Below are 15,637 nucleotides of genomic sequence, written 5' to 3'. Positions count from 1 at the left end.
CCAAGGCAGGATTCGAACCTGCGACCTTAGCGGTCGCGCGGTTCCAGAACGAAGCGCCTGGAACCGCTCGGCCACGACGGCCGGCTAAGAATTTCCGTGTATGGACAGAGGTCACCTGCCTAGAAATTTAAACTGAGTACTGTCAGTTTGGAACTGTTCATCGAATAGTACGTCAAGACAGAAGATCAGTTTTATTCTGACTTCAGTTCAGAGAAAATTATTAATTTGTGTTCATGGAACTGGAGCCAAAACAGGACAGATAGGCAGCCGGCCGGTGTGGCTGTGCGGTTCTAGGCGCTTCAGTCTGGAACCGCGTGACCGCTACGGTTGCAGGTTCGAATCCTGCCTCGGACATGGATGTGTGTGATGTCCTTAGGTTAGTTAGGTTTAAGTAGTTCTAAGTTCTAGGGGACTGATGACCACAGATGTTAAGTCCCATAGTGCTCAGAGTCATTTGAACCATTTGAACAGATAGGCTAAACCTGAATTCTACAATTGCTGTAACAAGCATTACCAAAGGTGAATAATATATTTTACTACTCACTATTGTGTGTTACTTTCTTTGTGTGTATGCTGCCCTAGAAACCACGCATCAGTCCTACAAGGACATCTTTATGAGTGTTTCTCAGCGGCAGCGAGATTTTCATGAAAGTGGACGCCCGCAATCCACTACTCGTACACATTCTTATAATTTTGACGCCTGTCCAAGTACTGAAATGTTGTACGTGGTTGGACATTGCGTATTACACGAAGTGTCTATCGATACAGGATGCTACCGCTTCATCTCTTGGATATGCATGGTCCGGCGCACAAGCACAATGACTCCAAAGAGAAAAGCGACCGTGAAGTAACATTGCCATCTACATACCAATCACAGATAGTGATACAGAAGGCACGGTAAAAGAGCCTTGTTTTTTTTTTTTTTGTTTTTTTAAGTTAGGCATATCAGGAAACACTACCAAGAGATATCCACTGAGCTCTTTTCGCTTGCGATGATGTATTTAATGGTGGATATCGGTTTCTGGGACGTTAGCTTATTTCCGGAAGACATCTGGGAAAAGTACTTACACAGACTAGTCGACGACAAGTAGCGACGACGTTTGCGGAAGTCGGACGGTTTTGGCGCGCACAGACGCGAACGTAGCGGTCATCAGCGGCTGCTGTTGCAGCTGGCCGACGTAGACTGAACTGCGTGAGGCATTTTCCGATAACTGGAACCCGTTCTCCAACCTGTAGCCTAGCGTGGCACGATCACTCCGCGACCTTGGGACCTTGTCCTGTCTTTGGCTTTCTTCCAGTATTGGAGTACGCCGTGTGAGATACATAGTCGTACTTTTGAAACACGACGTACTGTCCATGGAATAACTTATTCGATATCTATTGCTCAATTATTTTTATTTCTTTGGGACAAAACCACACTAACAAACCTTTGGTCGTGATCTTACGTTTTGGTCCACTATGACAACGTGCGTCTTGTGCGTTCTGTTAACACCGTGCTATTGAAGATTTGCATGCATGCATGCTTGACCAAAGGAACAGGCACTGCGGCAACTACAACCGTTATGAAATACATTAACTGATCTCGCAATTGCGAATAAGAACAAGCATCAGCTGTATAATGGAATGACGACAATGAAAATTTGTGCCGGGCCGGGACTCGAACCCGGATTTCCAGCTTATCGCGAGCGGCCGCCGTACCTTTCTATTTTCTTTTTTATTTCTTTTCGCCGGACCGAGACTCTAACTCGGGATCTTTGCCTTTCGCGGGCAACTGCTCTAACATCTTTATTCATTTATTTTAAGGGATAGTGGACCAGTGGGACACAGGAATCAACAGAAGTGGAAAGCGTTGTTGTTGTTTATTTATTTGCATTTTGTTTTTGTAATATTCACTATTATTATGAAATTATGTGTAACATACATCAGCGACAGAGAAAAAAATATAAGTGCTGGGTAAATAAAAAGAAAGGAAACAAAAATAAAATCCGCTCAATTTACGACGCGCTCTCCCATCCGCGGAGGTCAGAGGTAGAATCGATCATAGGCGGCTTAAACTCAGACACCGCCGGGGGAGGAGGGGGGAGGGGGAGGGTAGGATTCCTCAGCTCCAGGCATCCCCCAACTTAGTGCATGTGTAACAACGACCCATCGAAGATAGTTAGCAAATAATGTTCGGTAACGTGGCATGTTTTCGAGAGCTGCGTGGGCTTTCCGTAAATAGATCCAGAAGTCGAGGCGCGATTTAGGTCCCTCATGAAAGAGATAAGCGGCCACCCACCCTTTGACCCACGTAATTGCATGACATTTGGCGGCAGGAAAATGTTTGTCCTCCAGGTTTAGAAACATTCGAGGTTCGATTGTGTCTGGTGGCACTCGGAGATAGCAGGCGATGATTTGCTGCACGAAGCGCCGGACATCGTGCGAAGAGGCGCATGTCAGACGGTGGTCATCAGTGTCCAGTTGCTGGCAAAGCAGACAAAGAGGGGAATCTGACAATCCAATGTTATGCCGTCGCTGTTCCGTGGCAAATTTCCCGTTGACTATGTGGTACCACAGTGCCCGGATGTCCGTAGGGAGGAAGGGCTGGTGGATGGTAGTCCACACTATGAACCAGTAAATGGAGGAATGTTTGGTCTCCATCACATTCCAAGGAACACGGCGCTATAGTAGGCTGTAAAATTCCGTAGTCCTAGATGGGCGCGTATCTGGCAGACTGGTATGTGTGTAACTGTAGTCGACGTAAAAGGCCGAAATGTGAGACAAATGAGGCACGATGTGGCCGACAAACATCGGTGGTGAGGTGGAAGCAGGCAGGAAGACCTAAAGCAAGCTGCATGTTAGAGATCTGCCCCGTCTGGTCCACTGTCTTCACACGGTACTCATACACAAGACCGCAGCTCGCATACGGACACTGACGAACCAGAGGCCACCATCCCGTGGGGACAGGGTAAGTGTCTCATAACGGACTTTTAACATGGAACCAGCCGTGAGATAATAGCCAAAGACCGCCTGAAGGTTGCGCCCAATCGCTGTCGGCAGATGGAGAACTTGCGCGATGTGGACGAATTTTGATGTCACATAACGAATAAGAAACTCTGCGCGTTGAAGTGTGTCCTGGCGGCGCAGGAGGTTCTGGCGGACGTCGTTTCGGATGACGTGTAATAAGTGACGGAAATTCGTTGCCGCTGTGCGGGAGACCGTGGCGGCAAAGCTAATGCCCAGGTACCGTAAAATCCGCACAAGCGTCAGGCGTGCAACTTCACCTTCCTGGAGGCCTCGTCCAACGTGCATTGCAGAAGATTTGGGGACATTCATAGCACTGCCAGCGGCAGCCCCGTACCATGTGATCAATTCGAGGAATGCTCGACTCTCAGAGCCGGAGCGAATGAGGAGGAGGAGGAGGTCATCAGCATATGCCCGACAGCGAAAAGAGTATTGGCGAAGGGTGAGGCCAGAGAGCTTGGTTGTCAAGCCCCCAATGAGGGGCTCAAGGACAATGGCATGCAGGAGAGTAGAGAAGGGGCACTCTTGCCGTATGTAACGGCCTCGCTACACGTCCATTGACTTGGGCACGTGAACTGGCACTGTTGTAAAGACGCCGGAGGACGCCACCGGAAACAGGAAACGATGGCGCACTTTATCGAAGGCGCTATCGATCTCTATAGCGACGACCGCCGCCATCGCAATTAAGTTGCGATATTCCCCTGTGGCAGTCTGTATGTTAACCTGTCCTCCAGGCGTCGTTTGCTCCGGGGAGAGGATATGAGGGAGTTTTGTTGGAAGACGCATTGCCAGTAAGCGAGAGAAAATCTTGTAATCGGCATTGAGTAGGGTGAGTGGTCTGTAACTCGTGACCGTCGAACCACAGGCTGGTTTGTGGGCCGGAATTGTGATGCCCTCAACAAATGCGGGTGGGATTGTTTGGTCACATGTCATCAGTTCTTGATACATAGTCGTCCACTGTTGTGCCATGAGGTCCCGGAAGGCACGGTAATACTCAATCGATAAGCCGTCAGTGCCGGGCAATCTGTTGACTGCATCCTTGTCGGTGGCGTTGGAGACTTCGTCTCGCGCGACCGCCACTGTGAAAGCGTCCGCCTCCGTGTGGGATAGGGTGCGCGTGACGTAATGCAAAAAGAGTCGTCTACTTCAGTATCAGCATGTTCTTCACTATAAGTACGACGGTAGTGTTCGACGAATCCGTGGACGATGTCATTCTGAGTGCTCACCTGCGTGCCTTGAGGCGTGGTCAGAGTGCTGATGATCTGCCGACGACGCCGTCGTTCGTCGGACACTATATAATGCATGGATTGAATTTCCAGACCCGCATGATCGGCGCCGAGCCCGTATCACCACTCGTTGCAATTTCTGGCGTGCCATCGCAATTATCCTCGCCTTAGTTCTTTGCCGTTCTAACTGGTTGTCTGGGATTGGCGGCTGAGTGTCCAGATCTCGGAGAATCGCATAATAGAAGTCAACAGTGTTGTGATGCCAGTCGGCCAAGTCCTCCGGATCGCTGGTTTGGCGCAGTCCATCCACCATGTCACCATCAAGCGGTAGCGTGGAAGGCGTCATTCGCAGGCTGTCCACGTCTCAGTGACTTGTTGGCGACGAGTCAGATCATGCAGATGAGAAGTATTTAGTTTCCATGGTGCACGGCAGCGCCATACAGATTGCGGCGGAAGTAGGAGCTTACAGATGTAAGCGCAATGGTCGGGAAATTCCAGTGACAAGCGTTCAGCGCCCCGTATCGCAGATCTAAGAGTTTGTGAGGCATATATCCTGCCTAGACGGCGTGTGGAACGACTGGTAAGAAAGGTATGGCCAGAACGGTCGCCATGTTGAATTTCCCACGTATCGTGAAGCAGGAGGTCACGCACCACTATAGTAGTTCCTGGCAGGTAGTATAAAATGGAATCTGATCTTTGGGGTGCAGAACGCAGTTAAAATCACCTCCTAGTAGGCAGCGGTCGTGTCGCCCTAAAAACAGGGGGGTGATTTCCTCTGAATAAAACTGGGCCCGTTCTGTCGTTGGTCAGTGCCTGAAGGAGGGTAGACATTAATGATGCTTGTCCCCATGGCAGCGAGTGCCATGCCCCGAGCTGATGGAAGGAAGGCGACGTCGGTGACAGAAATCCCGTGGTGGACGCAGATGGCCATTCCACGGCCCTTAGGATCCCCCGCGAAGGCGTGGGTGGTATAGCCATTGATATCCGGGAGACTGGCCAAGTGAACTTCTTGCAGAAGAGCGAAATCAATACCAGAAGCCCAGAAAATCTCCTGCATAAGGCGGATTTTCACCCTGGAACGGATGTTGTTGGTGTTGATGGTTGCTATCCGGTAAGCCTGGTGGCGGACTGCTGGAGGCTGGTCCCCTCTGGCGTCAGCGCAAGGGCGTGGGCGTCGCAGTGGAACGTTATCTTGTTCGCCCGCAGGGTATTCTGGGGAGAGTATGATTAGTGGATCGGCCCCGACGGGGCAGGGTCCCGTAACCGGTGTATCGTCCATTCTGTCTGCAGAAGATGATGGAATGGATCGTGATGTAGTGTCGGCTGTGATATGTCGATTAATTAGTTCAGCGTCCGCGTGGGGCGTCGGGGAGACGGGCGCACGCACACCGGTGGATGCCTCCGAGCTCATGTCTTCGTCGGCAGTAGCGGATTCGGGGGAGTCGTACTCGTCAACGGTTGCGTCATCCTCGACTAGCAACGTCTCTTCTTGGCCGGAAATGGTGCGGCGCCTTCTCTTGCGACGTTCCGGAGAACGTTGTTACCGTATGCGACCCTCCGTGTCCGACGACGAAAGGGTTGTTCTGGCAGAAAGGCTACCGTAGGGACGATGAGCGAGTCGATTTCCATCGTGTTGCCAAGGGTAGTGCCAGCGGCCAATCTCGTCGGCATCGTCGGAGCGGCGTTGATGGCCGGCCGTCCGAGGCGCTCTCCGTCGGGGTCTCGTCGGACTCGTTTGTGGCTCCGTTTGTGGCGTCCGGGCGGCGTTGCGAAGCGGTAGGAGAAGCTAGAGCATCGCCCTAGGTCACCGGTAGCACCGTAGGTTGCGACGTGGGTGGTTCTTGGGCAGCTGGAAGTTGCGTAATACGCCGTTGTAGGCATTCGGATCTAAGGTGACCTTCTTTACCGCACCAGTAACAGGTCCGAGGCTGGCCGTCGTATATAATTATAGCACGGCATCCGCCGATCTGTAAGTATGATGGGAAGTGGCTTCGGAGATCAATGGTGACCAGACGGACGACGTTTAGGACAGGATATGTCCGAAGCTGTGTCCACTTCTCCACAGTATGGCCGTCGACTGTGCCGTATGGTTGGAGTGCTGCGACGACTTCCTCAGCAGGAAGTTCGAATGGCAATTGGAAAATGCGTTTCGTACGCATACCTAAGCCCGCATGGTCGACGGTTACCGGCCCCACATTCCCATCAGCATGACAGAAGCGTAGCCTCTGTTTGGTCTCACGTAGGATGCGTTCGCACGCCGCGTCGTTAATGATATTAACAATGACCGTGCAGCTCACGATCCACAATTGTAAGCCGATAATATCGGTCGCCGGGATCTTCACTTCCTCTCGCAGAAAACGCTCCACCTCGAGTGCTTTGGTTCGGGCATAATCGTTGCAGAAAGTAAACCGGATTGTAGATTTACGATAACGGTTAGCCATGTATCGTATACGGTAAGCTGGCACTTAAACAACGGCCGTCAGAATGTAAACAAGGAGAGCTCGCGCTCCGCACACGGAAAACACGGACGCGTCCGCTCTGTTGCCCTATCAAAGGCAGACTGTACTGCCGGCTGGTGTGGCCGAGTGGTTCTAGGCCCTTCAGTCTGGAACCGAGCTACCGCTACGGTCGCATGTGTGTGATGTCGTTAGGTTTAAGTAGTTCTAAGTTCTAGGGGACTGACGACGTCAGATATTAAGTCCCATAGTGCTCAGAGCCATTTGAACCATTTTATTTAGACTGTACCATTTCGCTATCGGTGCACGACTCACGGCCAGGCCCAAACCTCCATATGTCGTCAACCAGACGTCTACCACCTGTACTCGTTCATCCATTATGCATATTTCTGTACAGGTCAGACGTTTACTTGAAAGTTGTTCGTCCGGTATCGGCAGGTAAATACGATGTTGCAGGGCCTGCGTTATTGTGTTACGACGAAAATCGTATATGTCTGCCGATACCGAGCAAGCAACTTTCAAGTACAACGTATGACTTGCACGGGAATAAACATAATGGACGTACGAGTACAGGTCGTAGATGCATGGTTGACGGCATGTGGAAGTTTGGGTCTGGCCGTGAGTCGCGCACGGATAGTCAAATGGTAAGGCGACCGCTCGTAATAAAAGCGGGAAATCCGAGTTGGAGTCCCCATCCGGCACCAATTTTCATCGTCGTCATTCCATTCTACAGCTCATGGTTGTCATTATTCAGAATTGCGAATTCATTTCGTGCTTTTAATTTCACTTTGCATCAATTCTAGAGAAAAGTGGCACTACTGTGTTAAGATCTGAACACATTCGCAAATGGAATAGGGAAAGGAGGAGGAATTAGTGATACGAAGAGTACTCTCCTCCGCACACCGTCAGGTGGCTTGCGGTGAACTGATGTTGGTCCAGGTGTACTGCGAATTTAGTGGCTGAGAAATGAGTTGAGGAACATAAAGATAAGACAAGAGAATCGAAGAATTTAAGATGTGGTGCTACAAAAGAATGCTGTCAATTAGATGGACTGACAAGGTCTTAAATGAGGAGGTTCTCCGCAGAATCGGCGAGAAAGGAATATATGGAAAACGCTGACAAGAAGGAAGAGGATGATAGGACGTCTGTTAAGACATTACCGAATAACTTCAGTGGCACTGGAGAGAGCTGTAGAGGTTAAAGACTGTAGAGGAAAATTGAGGATTCAGGATTCAACAGCTACTCCGCGATGAAAATGTTAGCGTAAAAGAGGGATTCGTGGCGGGCCGCATCAAATCACTCAGAAGACTGATAAAAATATTTTAAAAAACCGGCAACTGCTAAAATCGAGAAACGAATAAATCAGCTATAATGTAATTCGCTTTGAGTTTAAGAAATCACATGATTATGCACTAAGTACGATGATATTCACCAACCACAGAATAGGAAATCTGTAAACCTGTGCAAAACCGAAATATAAAACGTCAATAGGCTTAGGTGAAGTACCAAAGTACAAATAAAATATTGTACTGAGTTCAGAATCAAGTAATATTTTTTCAGGCAATATTTTCACTTTTACATTTTCGCTCTGCTCAAAATTCATCAAAGATGTTTATACTGACTATCCATACGTACCGTATTATGTGAGAACTCTTAATGCAAGTTTGTTTAAATACAACAGCAGATTGTACTTTGGTAGGCTGTAATGCTATTCCCTCCTGTGATTTACGTTATTATCAAACTTTAAACACAATTACAGCTTTAACATATAGCTCGTGGGACTGTCACCACATCAAGTTTTGTTATGGTTGCTGCTTATTGCTGACAAGTAGCAACCGGGTCATAGACCTACAGGTTGTTCTTGTGGCTAGGTTGTAATTTCTCGTGTATCACTTGCAGTCGCGTGGCGCGAGTCCAAACTCGTATGAAGGTTCGATACCCTACGGAACTCAACGGATTATCGGGAAATCTCAAGCCTGTTCGAACGCGAGTATCGTTTCCGAGCCTTGTTGGTGGTGCCCTCGGCGATTTGACAAATTCTGCGAGCTCTACCATATTGCTATCTACGGTACACCAAACACGGCACAAGAGTCAGGAAAGCTTTAATAAGTTAAGGTCCCGCGTCGTTAACGTGAGGTAATTACTTAGACTGTTTGCTGAACTCAGTGGTAAGAATCTCATCCTAGATAAGACAATGTAAGAGATCGATTAAATTCGTCAATATGTAGCTGCCATAGAACCATATGTTTGTAATAAGTTATCTCTCCGATGTAATAAAGTAAAATTAGACAGTGCCATTTCTAAGAATATAGTCATCAAATTAAAAGAACGTACAACGACTAAAAAGTAAAATGTCAAATGAAACCTAATATGACTAGGTGTGGAAAATACATTCGTTGAGGACCACTATAGTGAACCGCAATTTTTAAATCCTCACATCTACAATACATTTGCAACAAATGTTTCTCGGAAGCTGGAAAGCCTGTTACGAGAGTTTCAGACATACACTTCTTGCGCATTTTTAAACACAGTCACAGTACACGTTAATTCTTTTCACTTTGATGAATTGGAATTACGAAAAAGCGTGGGTTTCTTTGAGGACTCTACTATGGTGCTAGAAAGCCATACTCACCAACCGTCATGACACTTCCTGGCAGATTAAAACTGTGTGTCGGGCCGAGACTCGAACGCGGTACCTTTGCTTTTCGCGGACAAGTGTTCTACCATTTGAGCTACCCAAGCACTACTCACGACCCCTCAACACAGCTTCAATTCCGCCAGCAACTCGTCTCCTACCTTCAAAACTTCACAGAAGCTCTCCTGCGAACCTGCCCAGGGTGTGAGGACGGTTCCTAAGTCGTGCTTGGGTAGCTCAGATGGACATAGTGCTGTGATGGTGTAATAGTCAACATTCCTGCCTAGTAAGCAAGGAGACGTGGGTTCGAGTCCTGACTGTGGCATAAACTTGCCGGCACGGTAGCTCAGCGTGTTCGGTCAGAGGGTTATCTGCCCCCTGTAATTAAAAACTGAGTCCACGGCTCAACACTGAATACAGTTTTACTCTGCCAGGAAGTTTCGTATCAGTGCACACCGCGCTGAAGAGTGAAAATTTCAGTCTGGAAACAGTCATGATATAAGAAATTCTCTACATCAGTTCTCTATGTGTTCGAGAATATACACACAAAAACAAAAGTTTTGCATCACCCCGGTTCCTAGAACTGCTGAAGATAGACGTTGACTGTGAATATTGTATCACAGACACAGTCCCGTTGACTGTTCAGAGGTGTCACTAAACCCGCCCAAAGATGTAAACAACCATGCAAGAGCAGCGCCTATTAGACGGAGGGGATCCGAGAGCCGGTAAGCTCCAGTCTTTCCACCAGGTACACGGTTCGTTTTGTTTGTAGTTCAACCATGCCTAGACGGTCAATACCATGGTTCTAACGCGTCTGCATTGTTACTTTGTGCCAGGATGGGCTTCTAACGTCTACGCTCGGGCGTACGTTAACTCTTTAAAGCCTGTACTATGGTAAGTTGACGGGCTTCACCTTATAAGAAAGGATTTTAGTAAATATGTTGACCGCGTGTACCTGAATGGAGGCACAATCAGACTTACACCCGCTCAGTAACAACAATGATACGTCAAGCAAGTCTAAAGTGCAACTACACGTTAGGACGGGCAAGAGACATACACAGCAGATGCTACCAATTGTTAATAATACGGTCGCCAGCCTAATTAGGCATTAAGTAAGTTTTTTCCTTGTACAAGTGGGTGTACGTACAAGCATAACAACACGTAGTAATACTGCATTATATGGAAAATTTTAGAACCAGAAAAATCTACTGAACTAATATTTTCCCTTTTTGTACTAATTTGGAAAAGCGTACGTGAACCGCAATTTTTAAATCCTCACATCTACAATACATTTGTGAACAAATGTTTCTCGGAAGCTGGAAAGCCTGTTACGAGACTTTCAGACATACACTTCTTGCGCATTTTTAAACACAGTCACAGTACACGTTAATTCTTTTCACTTTGATTACTACAAACTGCGTTTTGTCTATTGATCCGACTGAAATCGGGCATAGGTTACCCTAGAAATAGCACTTTTGAAACACACATACAATGTCAATTTTAATAAGGGTAAAACACTGATAAATTTAGATTTTATATTGACTTCAACTTTGCTGGTCAAATCAGTTCAACACACTTCAGAATTTAAATGAATAGAAAAGAAAGGAGTGGAGGGGGGACCCTGAAACTGTTATGATCACTGTGTTGAAACTATAAACTATTGGAAGCATTAAGCACTCAAGATTTACAATATATGAGTTACTACTCTTTTTGTCTTATTACTTCCTCATTTAAATACCATTATTTTTGTCTCAAATTAATTAAACTTCAATACTAAACCAATTCAAAAATTATCTTCCAACTTTGTCAGACCTTTGATCTTTGCTTATATTTTCATTAACAATAAAGCTCCTTAAACATCTTTCTAGCATAGATAGGTCTGCAGGTAGTTCTTATTAACATAAACTTTAAATCTTCATTTTGGGACACTCGGATTGCACAACATGTGGAATGGACCCTGTCTAGGTTAGTGATGAGGATAATTAATTGATAGGACAATTCTGGTAAAAGTTAAGTTGTTATTGAACAGTCAGGAACAAAATTAACACTGGTCCACACGAATACAATTCTAAAGATTCAACCTGTTCGTGTCGATGCGGCGGTTGGCGGGCGGCGAGATGGCGAGGCGCACAGCACACATACAATCACAGCTATGGCTCTTGGTGTATCGGCACTTTGCTTCTTCTTAGCGTCGCAATCCTTTTCAATTTAGTGCCTATAGAATATAGCCATGCTGTATAGTCGTCGGAAACGGCACATCCGAGGCTCAATGAAATCACGTTTTCCAGGAGAGCCTCCTCGATCCAGAGCATGTTTCTCAGACCGATGCCCAACTCCGACTATCACTGCTGAGCCCGTTATGCCGTGCCGCGCCGTGTGCATTTTCCCGCGCTCGCCTGCCATCCACCTTTTACCGCTCCCCTACAGACAGGGTATTCACCAAAGGTTTTACATTCCACATATCCTAATACATTGCCTACGTATGGACCAGGCGCACAATTACAATTTCAAACATGTTACAATAGATTCAACATGGATTACACTTCAATTCTGTTACAGCATTGCTTGAAATTTGACATAAATATTAATATTCACCTCGAAAGTTGCTTACAGTTTCTTTAACATAATGACACGAAAAGAAAAAGAAATGAAATCAAAACATTGCTTACACTAATTTATCGAAAATCAGAAGGAAAAAATTGTTATATGTATAGTTGTTGTTACACATGCCCCTGTTTCCAGTAAATTTTACTAAGTATAAATTTAATTGGAACACTAAATTTTACATTTATACAGTGGTTCTGAATCTTTATGTGAATGTCAAAAAAATTTTATACCACATACTTCCTTTCACTCACATCATATAGGTCTATACTTTTTAACTTATCAAGAACATTTACTTGTCATTTACTTAAGTGCCTTTTGCACAGTTCAACCTCCCATCACAACATTATTAAAATAGCAAATTACTCATTTTTACTAAATTTCTCAAAAAAATAATTTCAAAATCTGTAACACAAACATTTAACTACAAAAGCAAATGCAAATATCTGTATACACTATAAGACAATTTATTGCTGCTTGCATTGAATGGCAGTCCATTTCCTTACTTACAAAAAAAACACACACACACAGTAATATTCAGAAAATTTACTACACATATTTGCTGCCTATTATTCAGATTTGGGCAGTCCTTTTCACCTCATATTGTCACATCTCCTGTACCACACTTACAATTCTCCATTGACTATTTATCTGCCCTCATTGGTGTTTGGCAGTCCTTCATATTATGACTCATATACTGTCCACTTTGGTTTTCGGCATTTACCCTTTCCTTTTCAGTCCTTTTCTCCATACATTCTTACATTTATAGTGCATTTGGTAATCTGAAACTCACATAACTACTTTAGCACACTGTCAATGGTATACATACATTTACAAAGATTTGTTACATTTGGAATAAAATAGTTTCAGCATAGGATACAGCACATTTACTGCAAATTGCTTTCTGAGTGTACTGATGTCACTCACTCCTAGCAACATACAGTTTCAGGTCCACAACATTTCTTGCACCTAAAGGTTTTTTAGATTTTGGGTAGATCAGGTAGTAAGCATTATCGTGTGGAATGTTCTGTATTATATACGGTCCATTATAAATATATTTCAATTTGGAAATTTCATGGTTCAGTTCACTAGACTTTTCGTGGGTTTTTAAAAGAACATAATCCCCAATTTTAAATTTTGAAACTTTCAGATTTTTATCGTGTCTTTTAGATCTAGACTCAGCTTTTTGCTTTGCCCTTTTTCTGACTAATTCTTTCTTTTGACTCAACCTCAAACTTGTACAAGGTGGAAACTCTAGTTTTTCCTCAATTAAACTTTTACTTCTGCTGCCTAACAAAATTTCTTCCGGTGGGAATCCAGTAGTTTCATGATGTAATGTGTTCATGACAGTCTCAAAGTACGATATAAACTTGCCCCAGGCCCTATGGTTATGAATGCAGTATGCAGTATGTTCTACACAATCTTCCGATTTCTCGCATGTACCTTTCAACCGGGTTGCTAGCAGGATGGTAGGCTGCGATATATTTAACCTCCACACCATTTTGCTCCATTCCTTCTTTCCAATTTTTGGATATGAACTGGGGTCCGTTGTCAGATAGTACTGCCTTGGGTTTCCCGATGGTTCTGAAGTATTCGACCATCCTATTAAATAAAGCTTTTGCTGTTGCTCTTTTCAAGGGGTATAACTTCACAAACTTCGAGAATACTTCCAAAATTACTAAAATATATGCACAATTTCCCGAAGTCTTTGGGAGGGGACCATACAGATCTACTGATAATAATTCTAGGGTGTCTTCAGGTAATGTACTTTGCATTGGACCCCTACTAGTTCTGTTCGGTACTTTGGCCCTTTGACAGACATCACACGATTTAATTCGTTCTTTTACCTTCTTACTGACACTACCAGCAATCACTACTACATTATTCAATTTATTCAAACATTTCTTTGGCCCACTATGCCCCAATGCTAAATGAAAATAGTCTATGACATCAGTATCAAACTGGTGTGGCCAACATACCCTCCATTCCTCAGTGACTAAATCCTTCCTCCTATATAAAATGCCTTTAAAGATTTTGTAATACTTCTTAATTTGAGAATACTGCACACTGTCAAAATTTACCTTCACAGATTTCCATGTCGGATCCTCATTCTGATGGTATCTCATATTTTTACATATTTGCTCAATTTTCCTTTTTCCTGAAACCTCTTTCATATACCTTATCTGAAAAGTACCCTCTTCATCATTTTCATTGGGCACTTCACTCATACCATTAGGAAATCTAGATAAAGCATCTGCCACATAATTCTCAGTACCCTTAACATAGCAAATCTCGTAATCAAATTGTTGCAAGTACAAAGCCCAACGAGTTAGCCTGCCATTAAGTAAACGACAATCTTTAAGAAAAGTTAAAGCTTTGTGGTCAGTATGTATGATGAGCTTATGGCCCCACAGATAATTTCTGAATTTCTTTAACCCCCATATTATGGCTAAAGCTTCCTTTTCCGATATAGTGTAGTTTCTCTCGTATTTTGTTAGAGTTCTACTCGCAAACGCGATTGTTCTGTGTTCGATTTCTTTGCCATCACAGATTTCTTGGAAAACTTCTATACCAATTCCATAATTACTGCTGTCAGTACTCATGTGGAAAGGTTTTGACAGTATGGGGTGATGCAAAATATTGTCATTCAAAAGTTCACTTTTTAAATTTTCAAAATCTCTCATACACCCTTCAGTCCACACAAAAGCACTATTTTTCTTAAGTATATTATTCAAATGAGGACTATTAAAAACTTGCCCCTTAACGAATTTTCTATAGAACCCACATAAACCTAAAAAGGCTTTCAACTGTTTTCTATTTCTAGGAGCTGAACACCCTGCTATTGCACTTAGCTTTTCCGGGTCCTTGCCAATACCGGTCGTAGTAATAATGTGCCCCAGAAACTTTATTTCCGACTTCACAAATTCACATTTCTTCCACTTAAGTGTCATGCCCCCTGCATGTAGAGCAATAAAAACTTTCTGCAATAATTCACAATGCTCTTGCCATTCTTCTGTAGCAATCAGTAAATCATCTACATAAATGGTTAGCCGGGAACTCAGTTCTCTCCCTAATACAAAGTCCAGTGCCCTAATAAATACTGCCACCGAAGTGCTAAGCCCAAATGGCACTACTTTATACTGATAGCATTTCCCAGCGAATAGAAAAGCGGTATATTTACGGGATTCTTTACTCAATGGGATTTGCCAGTATCCAGCGGTCATGTCCAGACTGGTTAAATACTTCACGTTATAAAATTTTTGGAGCATTTCGTCCAGATTTTCAGGTCTGTCTATTTCCTTCTTTACAATTTTGTTCAAAGTCCTGGCGTCGATAACTACTCTCACTCCCCCATCCCTTTTGTTCACGATGATAAGGGGACTATTATATTCGCTGCTACTCCGTTCGATTACACCCCATTCTATCATTTTATCTATTTCCACTTGAACAGCCTGCCTCTTTGATATGGGTATCGAAAACGGTCTTACAAAGAAAGGTTTATGCTCTATTGTCTCAATCTGGTATTCAAAGTTCTTAACTAGGCCAGGTTTGTCCGAAAATACGGTGCTGTTACTATCTAAAATATCAAGCAATTCTGTTTTCTGTTCAGGAGATATCTCCTTCAAATTTTCTACAATTTCTTTAAAATTATGCCCCTGCTTGTCGCTCTCATCTATTAACCTCTGGACATGGTACACCTCATACTTGTTTGT

At 44.5% G+C, this 15,637-nt stretch overlaps 2 protein-coding genes across 2 annotated transcripts in view; one reads left to right on the top strand and one right to left on the bottom strand.

Moving 5' to 3' along the window:
- The window catches only part of LOC126252470 (uncharacterized), a 1,574,240-nt gene extending 1,573,066 nt beyond the window's left edge, over positions 1 to 1,174 (bottom strand). The window contains exon 1 of the mRNA XM_049953364.1: positions 1,069 to 1,174. The gene's annotated coding sequence lies outside the window, so the exon portion shown is untranslated. The remainder of the gene's footprint in view (positions 1 to 1,068) is intronic.
- Positions 1 to 15,637, top strand: part of LOC126251301 (allantoinase) — a 262,302-nt gene that overhangs the window by 121,907 nt on the left and 124,758 nt on the right. The gene's annotated exons all lie outside the window — the stretch shown is intronic.

This window comes from Schistocerca nitens, chromosome 4 (assembly GCF_023898315.1).
Source record: "Schistocerca nitens isolate TAMUIC-IGC-003100 chromosome 4, iqSchNite1.1, whole genome shotgun sequence".
Taxonomy (NCBI): domain Eukaryota; kingdom Metazoa; phylum Arthropoda; class Insecta; order Orthoptera; family Acrididae; genus Schistocerca; species Schistocerca nitens.
Note: the sequence above shows the minus strand (reverse complement) of the source record. Positions and strands in the feature narration are given on the sequence as shown.